Below are 10000 nucleotides of genomic sequence, written 5' to 3' on the forward strand. Positions count from 1 at the left end.
TTGAATTTCGAAGTAAATGCTCATTCTCAAATCAAGAGAAACAATGATAATTCTCTATTAAACACTACAAAAACAATAAAATGTATTTTTTATTTCACAAACACTTGCTTTTTCGGATTAAAATCGGTAATTTTCTTTTTTTAACATTTCAATTATGAGTAAATAAAAGTTTAAATAATGCATTAATAATACAAATTTGCTGTCGGAAGACGAATTACACTATTACTATTTTTTGAATGTTCAATTAATTTCAGGATACTGTACTGCCTTTCAATGCATGATTCAGAGGGGGTGGTAGTATATGCTCCACTATCCCAGGCATTATCTCCATTGGGAGACAATGTAATGCTTGTTCATTCGTCATATATTACTACTACTGCTACTACTAATAATAAACCAACCGTAAATAAAACAAAAATGTACTTTTTCGCCCAAAGTTATTTATGCTGAGGATTTTAAAAGTCCTGCCCTTAAATGACCGGGGGACTTTCGTAAGCAGGCTTTAAAGTTCATGAGTTTTCGGGAACACAGATACGACAGGTAATTTAGTTAGAGTACGTATATATAAGCCAGCACACATGGCAAATCTAGCGCATCTACTGACAAAAAGACGCAGGTATAAGTGCGAACGACGCACAAGACCCGCACACAGAATGGCGCACGCAGACGCATGCGTCAAGCGACGACGAGCGCATCAGCGGAATGACGCCCGCATTAACTAAAGAAGAACGTATAAGATATAAGCATAAAAATAACGCACAACCACGAAGATTCCGCACGCACACACACATCACAAACTCATATAACATACATATACGCACACACGCACGCACACACGCACGCACGTTTAAATTAAATAAAAGTATGTACATACTCACAACTGAATTAAGCGAGTTTGAATTAGCTATTAAACACTATTTTCAAGTAAAGTGACATGAGGATATTTCATCCCACATATATAAGTACTCTATCTCAAATAGATACCAAGTGTTAGGCCCAGGAAGAGGCCAATTTCTAAAATACTTCAAGCAAATGATATTAAAATATGAACACGCGCGTGCACGCACACACACACACACACACACCAATTATTATAGGTGCCACAGGGCGCATGAAGAAGAACCTGAAGTCCTATCTAACTAATATTCCTGGTGAACCAAGTGCAAAAAAGATCCAGAAAATTGCACTTAAGGGAACAGCGAGGATACTAAAAAGAGCTCTCGGTTGGTTTCAATAAAAACAGGGGAATGTTGGCAGCTGGTTTGGTTGCTCCATACCCAGCATTACAATTTTCCAAGAAAGAAAATGAAAAAAAAAGTAGAAATATGCGCGTGCACGCGCGCGCACACACACACACACACACACACACACACACAAAATGAAATAAAAGACATGTACACACACATACACACACACTTACATGGAATAGAAGTAAAAATATGCACACACACACACACACACACACACACACACACACACACACACACGCTTAAATGGAATAAAAGTATGCATAGATAAAGACACATGCGCGCTCTCACTTCGTTCCATATTTTACGGCGGTATCTTCAATCGAACAAAACGTCCACAAAGAATCTTGTGAATTAAAATATTAATTACTTTAATGTTCATCACCGATGAATGGATATTTCTGATATTTTTACAATAGAAAAACAGTTCAAAGAAACCGAAAGAAAGAGCGACTCGATGTTCGAATGTTTCGCCTTCTTAAGGAAACAATGTCGGTGTGTGGGGTATTGGGTCATGCGATGACATTGCGTCGGTTCTGCCGGAGAGAAGAGATTGCTGATGCACTGATGCAGGAGAGAGAGCGAGCCACATTCGGTTCCCTAGTCGACGACGGCTCCCTGAACTGACGCAATGCGTTTTCGAAATTAACCTGGCCAGTAATTAAATAGCTATGCACGAAAGTTAAAGTGATAAAAATGAAAAGCAAGTAAACAAGTAAAACATGAACATTTTGAAATAGACTCAAAACATTTAGAAAAGAAATTAAAAAGTTTAGAAAAAATTGAACACGAATTAAAATTAAGTAAGACTCAAAACATTAGGGGACCAACGTATGCTTACAAGCCTCTTTTTTATTTCATTAAAAAAATTAATAAAATAAAAAGAAATCTTACTGTTTATTAGAAATTTGATACCATCTTTTTAGATTACATTTTTTTAAAAAATTTGTATCTTCTAAAACAAACTTTTCAATTGTTAAAAAGTTTGCGAGGTTTGTTTGATTCAAAACGACTCTTTGAGTTGAAAACAATTTTATCACTTTACCCTAAGCGTAACCTACGGTTGCTTGCGTGTGGATCAATTTAAAAAGTCTAACTTTCAAATGCTGATTTTCCAGACATTCGTCTCGTTTTCATTGTACACGCGCGGTTTTGGCTTTGTGCTAAACCCGAGTCAGTTCATACAAATTTACAAAGGAGGAGATAATGCCTGGAGGGACGGAATAAAACAACAAACAGGTGCACGCGAAGATTTGTTAAAATAGAAAACTGAACCTTCTTCTGAAAATTATTTATTTTAAAATGTGAAAGTGTGGTGCGGATCAGTAATAGTCAGAACCGTTTCGTTGAAAACTATGGAGTAATAAACATTTGAAAGGAAAGGTAAGTTTCTCCCCATTTGATTGCCTCCCCCACGAGTGCAGAGTAAGACACAAGGTCGGCGTTAAATGTGGGGGAAATCCAGCTCATTCAAAAGAAGTACTCTGGATTTGGCCAAAATTGACAGTCTTCAGGATTCTTCCTTCACGAAGAGAGGAGAGACAAAATGAAGTGTGGCTGATGCCACAGATACTACATTTTGTTCCTAGTCAAAATGTCAAGAATACGTCTGACAATTTAAAATAAGATCCTAAAGTAGATTTTACCTAAATTGAAAGGAAATTAAACTCTTATGAGATATTGCAGCTAAGCAAATAATTATTCCTCTAATAACTTTTTACAAATATTTTATACCAGCGATAAAGGCTTTTATTTGAGATGAAAATACACACACACACACACACACACACACACACACACACACACACACACACACACACACACACGCGCGCGCGCGCGCGTTAAAATTTTACGTCAGTTTTCGATGCAAACTTTATCGGAAAACTCATGCAATAAAATCTTTTAAAAAACAAACATGAATTAGACGTGGGTGTGGATTCTCTGGTAAAAATGATTAACTGCATTGAAAAACGAAAAAGTCTACCGATGCGAAGAATCTTCATTGTGGCGTGTACTCCGGTTCGAACTCGTTGCATTTCGCTGCTAACGAAAAGTGATACTTACACCCAATCTGACGAACACTCAAAGTTTTCGCATACGGCTGAACATTCTCAATAGAAAGCTTTTTCTTCCTTAAATGAGTGTATTGCAACTTCACGTTTCTCATATTGAGAAATATAAGCATTTTATAGAGGATAACCTCTGTTTTGTCGTTGTCCATTTTGACAACGGTAGTTTAGCAAGGAGCCACAGTTGTGCATAACTCACGGGTGGTCGAGAACGGGGTTCCAGTGTTCGCTGTACGCGTGAGTTAAAAACGCCAGATTTGCAAACGCTGATTTTCAAGGCATTTACTTCGTGCACAGGCAATTTTAGTTTCGTGTTAAACTTGGGTAATTTTAATCAAGTTTGAAAAATACAAAATAAATCAAGTTTGGCAAATACAAAACAGCTACAATAAACGTAAAATCAAGAACTAACCAACTTCTTTCACTATCATTTTGTCTGCTAACAGCATACGGTTCTTGTAAGAAGTTAAGTGACGTCGAACCTAACCACTAACATTTTCTAAATGAAGAAAAAAAAGGAGGGGTGTATAGTTCTTAGCTTCTTAGATCCAAAGCAATCTACAAATTTTATACAAAAAGCACAATTCGGCATAAAACCTCAAGAACACCTGGCATTTTATTTATTAACATTCAAACAAAATGCAACCGAATATTTTTAATCAGGTTGTGGTGGTGGGTGTTTCTGATCATGTATTAAAATTTGAATTCGAATGATGACTTGAGTTTCTTGTTTCAATTCCAAAATAAATAATATGCAACTATTAAAAATAAATAAATTACGTTCCATATATATATATATATATATATATATATATATATAACCATCTATTGTCGTCTGATGAGAACTTCTGTTTTTAAAAGACCATTTGTCCTAAACATTAACATATCCAGTTTGGCGACCACGTAAATTGATCTCTCTCTCTCTCTCTCTCTCTCTCTCTCTCTCTCTCTCTCTCTCTCTCTCTCTCTCTCTCTCTCGTAGCTTCGTTTTAGTCTTGACAGACTATAAATACCTACTCCACATGGAATTTTGTAAAAAAAAAAGTTGCGCAATCTCCAACCACACCGCCTTGAATCGGCATTGTTAAATATCAGTGGCAAGTAAAGGTTCAGAACGACTGGAAACAAATTCCGAAATAAACGGAGAGCACATACAGCGCCTAGAATTCCTAGATGGTCACCCATCTGGTACTAGTCAGGATCAACGTTACTTAACTTCTATGATCTGACGAGAACCGGTGTGTCAACGTGATTATGCCGTATGTGTATATGTGTGTGTGTAAGTTATGTATCAAGCTGCTTCTTAGTAGAAAGAAATTCTCAATATTAAATACACACACACACACACACACACACACACACACACACACATTTATAAGAGTCTGTGGATGACGTGCACAAACTTTTAAACTATCGATGAGAAATGAAAGTTGTGTACAAAAAGACAAAAGCAAGTGCACGATTGTTGGTTCATCTGCGATTATTACGATCGGAATAATGTAAAAGAAAATCGCAACTTTTGATGATGCTCTTGCGCAAAAAAAAAAAAAAAAAAAAAAAAAGAAAGATATTTAAGAAAAATCTATTTGTATAAAGTTGCATTTGAGCGTCATTTTTATCACCCGGGGGTGGGAGGTCGAGGGTCGATAATGCAGTTTGCAATATGATCATTAGTGCAGTATCACGTCGTAAGGAACTTCATTTGGATGTTTTTTTTTTTTTCATTTCTTAAAGTGAGTGAACCTGAAGTTTTTAGCGAGGCAAGGCACTTATACTTATTTCATGTAAACAACCATTTGCTTGCAGTTTTGATAGATTTTGAACAAAATCTTATGAAGAACATTTTGGCAAAATAAATAAATAAATAAGAAAAACAACCCCTCCCCAAAATAAAAAAACCCAAAACGAAAAAACAAACAAATAAACAAGCAAACATACAAGGAAACAAAAAATCCCAAAGAAACAAACAAACAAAAAAACCCAAACAAAACACATAAAAAAATGGCAGTTTTTGACTACTTTAACTCCGTGTGAATCAAGCCAGAGTTTTCTGCAGAACATTTAACCCGTTAATTTTTCTGTGTTTATTCAAAATTTCGTCAAAAACTAAATGAACCAATTTTGCGAAAATTCGGATGAAAAACGAACTAAAACGGATAAATACAAATCATTCTGCTTTTTTTTCGTTTTTTAACAACACGAACGAATCAGATGAGCAATTAAGCGCACAAACATTTCCAGTAATTTTTAAGGATTCGAAATCAGTTTGAAATTAAGCGGAATTACGAAAAAATTACAGTGTTTCTAAAATGAAATAAAAAGTGAATCAGAAAATATACAATTTCGACTTGAAATAAAAATTAACTTTTCAAAAACTTTTTGCGATAGATTTACAAACTAGATGCGCAAAAATTGTTTGGATCAATATTCGAAACCCACACTCCTTCCCCGCCATTCAATAAGTAATTATTGAATATTGATTACTTTAACAAATATTTTATCGATCAACTTTACCAAATCAATGACCTTTACTTCGCCTTTGGCTAAGAGCAAAGTGTAGTTTCTGTTCCCATATTACATTTTATCTTTTCTGTCTTCGGTTAATTTTTTTTTTTTTGTCTAAATCCATAGTGGCCCTTTTTGGGGAGCAGGGTCTTCCACACATTAAAAACCGTATCTGTTCTCGTGGGGAGGGAACGTAAGTAAACAGAAACTTTACTAAACCGATCGGCAATTCTAACAATTTTTGTTGTTGACGTTTTGAGGAAGTGCACTCAGTATTTAAATATCGAAAAAGTCACATTGGATTAATATAAAAATTTAACATTCGATTTGTGTGCTCTTTGATACAACAGAGATGCGTGAAGAATATTCTCCTTTAGTGTAGGAATACAATCGAACAATAATACTTGAACTTTGCCCTTAAATTTTAACCCAAGCAAGAAATTAAACTCTATTCGACAGTTTAGTTTCCAAAAACCACTTTCAAAGTCCCACAAAGTAAGTATATGTCGGCCAATTTTTGTTATTAACATTTTGTTAATAGAGTGACACTTCAGATTAGAAAGCAGTTTTACAGCCCTTAAACTGCCGAATAGAATGTACCTATTTACAATGCCTCCCCACGGGGCAGAGTTAGACACCAGGGTCGTTTTTTAACGTGGAGAAAGAATGTAATTCCTTGCTTTAATTAGTTTAAACGTAAAAAGGGTTGGTATGAGCACCTATAGATAAAAAGAAAACATTAATTTTCTCATGCATCACTGTTATATCAAAGCACCGATTTAAGTTTGGACTTCATCTTCATAATAAAAGGGAATGTGTCTGCAGTTACAATGTCATTAAAGAAAAAAAAAACGTGTTATAAGTTACGGCTATATTGAACCGGCGTTGGCAAAGTGGAGGGAGTAGAAAAAAAGAAAAAAAAAAAAAAAATTAAGCCGTGTTTACAATTTTTTAAAAAATAGGATTAAAAAAAGGTTTCAATTTTTCTTTGCACTATTTTGTGACTTCAATAAATATTCGATTAATAGTAAATATGAAAAAATAATTTAACGTGTTACGTATATGTGTGAAAAACACTGAAACATACGGACACGTGATCTTATCTGGTAGTTTTATCAATACAGATATTTACAAAAACAAAAAAAAACAAACAAACAAAAAAAAACAACAAACAAACAAACAAAAAAAAACGGCGTATTTTTATGAAAATAAATTCAAGGGAATATTTAAAGTAACAGAAAAACATTTCCAACAAAAATCTCACCTTGTTGAAGTTGTCATGTTTGTATTTTTTTCTTCTGTGATTTTTCTTGTTCTTTTTCCTTTGTTCTTTTTTTTTTCTTAATGAAATAAAAAAAAAAGAAATATGGTCTTGTATAAGAAAATCCCCGTGTAAAACTATTCCAATGATTTGATAGTCTTAGTCCATCGTTAAGAGTTCGGCTTCCCACATTCTGCCATCGTCTAAGCGCTTTCTGATAAAGCGACGGCCCCTCATTTAGACTACTACTCACCGCAATTGCTACTACTACTACCACTGCTACTAGGATGACGGCGACATAAACTACTACGACTACTATAATGAACAATACTACTGCTGTTACTACTACTGGAGTATGATCATGACGGCAACAGTGATAGTGATGATGATAATGATGATGATAATGCTAGTTGCGAGGGAGTGCTGGTGGTCTGGTGCTGCTGGTCGTGGTGTTAATGTTCCGTTACTTCGCTGCTAGTGCTAACGAACGCAGATGAAGTCGAACAGTTTCCGAAGAAAATCCTGATCTAAGGTCCTCGATTTCGGATCAGTGTAGTACCTTTTCCGTGCGATCCTAGGAGGGTGTCCACCAGTGGTGGTTTAATGTCGGTTTCATCGGGAAATGCATATCATAACAACGTTTTTACAAACTTTCAAAGTACACAATTTTTGGAGAGGAAATAGTATTCTTCCGATATAAACTGTCCTTGTGTCTAACTTTGCTGCCGTAGGAAACCGGGGAAATAAACAATTTTGGGATACTAAAAGTTTGACTTCTTAAGAAGTTGTAAAGAGAGTCTGAGACCCTTGTAAAGTGTGGTGACTGGTGATTATATGATTATGCAAGAAGATTAGTTCAAACGCGACTTTTAATAGCTTGCATATGTATGGGGGAGGATAGAGTTTAGATGTTGCCGGCTGGACGGTTTCTTAAGAACAAGAAGAGTTGAATTAAGGTAAATTATAAATGCATAATTTAGTAATTCAACTAAGTTACAAGCACATCAGTGCGCGCACGCACGCGTGCAGGTGCGCAAAATTAATCGCAGAAAATAAAGAGAGAGAGAGAGAGAGAGAGAGAGAGAGGGGGGGAAGAGAACGGGGGAGAATGTTGCGCTTGTAATTTTCAACTTTATTAAACTGATCCCAGTATTATGTGCGTGTGTGTGTGTGTGTAGATGCGTGTATTACGCGTGCGTGTGTGTTTACGGTTGCGGGTGTATGCATGTGTGCGCGTATGTCTTCGCATAGTTAAGAAAGAAGCTTTATTTATCCTTCGAATAATTTACATGCGTTGCCCGTTGCACATGGGCGCTCGTACTATTCAGGTACGCAAGAGAGATACAGACACAGGCAGAAGGAGAGGAAGAGGGAGAGGGAGAGAGAAGGAGAGAGACACAAAGAGAGCGAGAGAGCGAGAGAGAGAGAGAGAGAGAGAGAGAGACAGAAGAAGGGAAAGAGATCGAGAATTGGAGGAGAGGGATTTTGCATTTGGTAATTGTGTATATTTTTCACTTATTAGATAGTGGAAAGGGTGTGCGTGTGCGCGTGTCCGTGTGTGCGCGCAACTACGGTTATCGGCAGCGAAACACCGAAACATGCCTAACTAGTCTGGCAAAGGGTCGTTGTATTCATTAGTATGCTCTTGTATAAATGATTTGTTGATTAGTTTGCTTTGTTCGTTTTGCGGCATATCAACCCTTTTATGTCTAAACTTCAATTTCTACTTCCTCAATTCACAGCAAGACCTCCTCTTCTACCGCTTACAAAAATGCCCCCTTTCTTTGTCTGTGTGTCAAACATGAACAGAGTTTCATTTCAAAAACTTCCCTGCGGTCTACAATATGGTCGTCTCCAACTCATAACGTAAACAAATACTTATAAACCGTTTTCATAAATCATCAAATTGCATTCATCTTATTTTTTTCAATCTTCTCATAATATTCTTCATCATTCAACTTACATTCAATCCATCTCATCCATCTCTTATCCTCAATTTACTTTTAACTTTGATAAATGCTAACTCATTTGTAAACAAAGAAACATTAGTGACAAAACACAAAACTATTGTAAACATTTCATTTTTATATTATGAGCCAAAACAAAGAAAAGCCACTCGAGATTTATTCTAATTGGATTGGCAATATCTCTGAGCGCATTAAAAAAGATGAACAAAATGGACAAATTTTGACAAAAGGCTCGGCAAGTATTTGTGGACTAATCGACAACCACGTTGTGGTCTTCAGGGAATTAGTCTAGTGATAATATGTTCTACATATGGGAATTCCTTGGAGAGGAAATCTGTTCATAGTGATTCCATTTGGTTTTATGCATACATAGGATGAGCGATAGGTTCTTTGCAGCTGTGATAAAAAGATGAATTCTTGCTGCGAATGAGAGGAACCATTGGAGGCATTGGAGCTCAGCCGAGCATCTACAATGGAAATAACGATAGAGTAGAGAAAGACGAGCTTCTGTGACAGAGAAGCCGAACGCAAGTCGATCCATACAAAAATATAGGAACTTTTATAAGAGCAAAGTGTAGTACCTGTTCTAATATTACGCTTCATCCTTTCTATCCCCCGGTCAGAGATGCTGAACCCTTCTAGACTAAGGCAATCAAAATGTTTCTCCTAATTTAGAGTACACCTTTATTAGAAATCCAGCTTGACTTGTAAGTTGACCCGATAAGATTTGAATTCGGTGTAGCTAATTACATAGCCCCTTCCCCGTGAAGTTTTTGAAAACGTCACCACCGATTCGATGGGCCGCAAGCAACAGTGTTCATTCCGTACAGGATTCGATCTTTTCGGATTGAATCTTTTCATATTAAAATATAAAAGATTTATTTGTACACTAACCGTAGAACAACGCTTTCAATTAATCGACCTTTATATTTCACGATGATGATGATGATG

The 10000-nt window shown here is 36.1% G+C and overlaps 1 long non-coding RNA gene across 1 annotated transcript in view; it reads right to left on the reverse strand.

The window, feature by feature from the left end:
• Positions 1-7977, reverse strand: part of LOC145245980 (uncharacterized) — a 119347-nt gene extending 111370 nt beyond the window's left edge. Inside the window, exon 1 of the long non-coding RNA XR_013863057.1 lies at positions 7086-7977. This is a non-coding gene — a long non-coding RNA (uncharacterized LOC145245980). The remainder of the gene's footprint in view (positions 1-7085) is intronic.
• Between the last annotated feature and the right edge of the window lie 2023 nt (positions 7978-10000).

Source organism: Euprymna scolopes, chromosome 23 (assembly GCF_053919585.1).
Source record: "Euprymna scolopes isolate OS-2025 chromosome 23, ASM5391958v1, whole genome shotgun sequence".
Lineage (NCBI taxonomy): Eukaryota > Metazoa > Mollusca > Cephalopoda > Sepiida > Sepiolidae > Euprymna > Euprymna scolopes.